A 3209-nucleotide genomic window follows, 5' to 3' on the forward strand; every position below is an offset into this window, starting at 1 on the left:
TGAAAAAAATCCAAAAAGGCAAAAGGAAAGAATGAGGAGAGCCAGAAAAAGCAAGAGATAGAGAAAACGAGAGACAAACGCAAGAGAGCGAACGAGCGAAAAAAAAAAGCAACAACGAAAGAGAGAAATAAAAAGATGGAAAAAATATCCCCCCCCCCTCTCCTCCCCCCCAAAATCTTTGGCCGAAGTTTAAATCACTCAATCACAAAGGGGGAAGTTGAAGTCGACGAAGAAATCATTAGCCGTTGGTTCCTCGCAGATGGAGAAATGGGAGGCTTTCCCAGACACTCTTCGGGCCGGCGTGAAAGCCATGATAACTCGCCCTGCTACTTTCTGTTGGACTTTCCGGGAGGCTGAAGACGGGAAGTTGGAGGATTCAACCGAGTTTTTTGAGCAAATGTGTTTCAGAGTTGCGGATTTTGCGTGTGTGTGTCTTGAGTGAGAGGGAGGGAGAGAGAGAGAGAGAGAGAGAGAAGAGAGAAAGAGAGAGAGAGAGAGAGAGAGAGAGAGAGAGAAGCACAGAGAGAGAGAGGGGGAGAGGCACCGAGAGAGAGAGAGAAGCACAGAGAGAAAGAGAGAGAGGGGGGGGAGGGGGGACAGAGAGAGAGAGAGAGAGAGGCAGAGAATGATTGAGATTTAGACTGTTAGGTTTCTCTTACCTCACCATTATCTTCCGTTTCCCATCTCCATCCCGTTCCATTCTTTAAACAACAACAAAGATTTGGAGTGCGTGGCCATTTTTACCATTATCATAGTCCTCCTCTTCCTCTTCCTCTACCTCCTTCACCCCCCCTTTCCCCTTTCCCTTTGCAGAGACTGAATGTGCGGCCGTCAAACCGTGACAACGCTGAAGGAGGCCCTGGAGGAGGGAGAGGTGGTCCTAGTGGCCATCCCCGCGGAACACCCCGGCTCTCTCCCTCGACACCTGCTCGCCGGGAAGATCGTGGTCGACGTCAGCAACAGGTGAAGTCGGGAGTGTCAGCGGAGACTGATATCGGGGCTGGTGTGTCAGGAATGGGGGTTTGGGATTATGTACAAAGTGTGTGTCTGTTTGTGTGTGTGTGTGTGTGTATCTGAGTTCGTAGTGAGTGTGTATGTGTGTACCTGCGTGTGTGTGTTTTTACCTTACTTACCACCACGTGAAAAAAAAACATTGACCCGCTACAGAGAAATAGATAAATAAAATAATCGACCCTAATTCCAGACCTCCTAACAGCCCCCGCCGGCCCGAGAGCGTAGCGGAGCGCCTGCAGGAGTGCCTTCCGGAGAGCCACGTCGTCAAGGCCTTCAACACGCTGTCCGCCTTCGCCCTCCAGCAGGGGGACGTCAGGGGCAGCAAGGAGGTGAGGACGGAGAGGAGGGAGGAGCCAGGAGAAAGGGGATGAATAGGAGAAGGGGAGAGATGAGGAGGGGGGAGAAAGGAGATTGGGGGGTGAATAGGAGGAGAAGGAGGGGGGAGAAAGAAGGAGCAGGAAAAATGGGGGATGAACAGGGGAAGGAGGGAGGTGAGGAAGGAGAGGAGGAAGGGCAGGAGAATGAGCGATGAATAGGAGGAGAAGGAGGGAGGTGAGGAAGGAGAGGAGGGAGGAGCAGGAGAATGGGGGACGAATAGGAGGAGAAGGAGAGCGGTGAGGAGAGGGAGAAAGGAGGAGCAGGAAAAAGGGTGATGAATGGGAGGAAAGAATGGAGATGAGAAATAGGGGATTCAGGAGGAGAAGGGAGGTGAGGAGAAGGAGAACGGGGGGATGAATATGAAGAGAAGCAAGAATAGAAGCAGAGAGATGAGGGGGGAGGAACGGGAAAAACGGTTTGTAAATATGAGAAGCAGGGAGGAAGGAGCAGCAGGAGAATGGGTGATGGATATGAGGAGAAACAGGCAGTATGAGAAGGAGCAGAAGAAAGGGATAATATGGGAACAGGAGAATGGGTGAAAAATATAAGGGGGGGAAGGGAAGTGGGGTTTTAAATAGGGGTATAGAGGAGGAGGAACAAGGACATGAGGAGAAACAGGGAATATGAGGAGTAATAGGTGATAAATAAGTGCAAAAAAAAATGAAAATATTTCGAGGATGAGCGAAAGCTATGCGATCGTAGGTTGTAATGTGGACTAGAATGTCGGTTATCCTCATCATTATAATGTTATTAATGTTATGCTATTGTTTTTAAATCAAAATTATTATTATTGTGGTTACTATTAATAGTAGTAGTATAATTACTATAACTATTGTCCATCATTTTCATTATCTTTATTATTCATATCAAAATTATTATATTATTATTATTATTACTATTATTATTATTATTATTATTGTCAGTATTACTATCATAATTTTCATTGTTATTGTCTTGTTGTTACACCAACTTCATCAAAAACATTATCATAATCATCCTTATCCACATTCTTATTATCATTAGTGATATTCTACTGCTAATTACATAATCAAAATAAAAATAGTTACGTAATAAAATACAAGAAAAGATATGAGTTCGAAATTTGTCATGATGAAAATACGAAATGTGCCAGACAAAAAGTTTTAAGAAATTCGTCAAAACGTTTCAGTGAAGCCAACAACTACAGGAAGGTGAAACTATTGCCAAACGTTCATTCACGAATTATTAGATTGAATAATTCCATAAACTGATAAATTATATTTATTAATTAAATTTAAATGGGGCAAGAGAATGAATGCAATGTAATGAATAATGTAATATGTTCCATCTATGTGTATATCGCAAGGAGTAGGTTATAAAAAAAAAGTGTAGTAGGTTTTATTAAAAGGGAAGGATACAGATATATTAAAAGTTGTTGTATACTTGTAATGGTAAGAGCAGTAGTTGTAGTTGTTATTGTTGTTGTTGTAACAGTTGTTCAGTAATATTTTCATCCTTATCCTTTTCCTCCTTTTTCAATACTGACATCACCAACGTCCCATAATGTAATGTAGATGGACAGCATTTTTATCATTTAAATCGTATCAGCTGATATATATCTATAGCAACAGTGCGCCATTCCATTTTCATTTCTATTATCCCAATCCACTCTTCAAAAGGGGGAACAGATAGAAAGTTAAATCGAAAAGGGCAATGAGCTGATTTATCCGTTTTAAAGAGAAAGTCCTACAGAGCTCGATTTTCTCTCCCGCCGAGTAGAACCGCATGTAATGGCTTTGTAATCATGAGGTCGTGTATCATAGTCCCCCTTCAGGGTT

Source organism: Penaeus monodon, chromosome 43 (assembly GCF_015228065.2).
Source record: "Penaeus monodon isolate SGIC_2016 chromosome 43, NSTDA_Pmon_1, whole genome shotgun sequence".
In the NCBI taxonomy this organism is placed as follows: Eukaryota; Metazoa; Arthropoda; class Malacostraca; order Decapoda; family Penaeidae; genus Penaeus; species Penaeus monodon.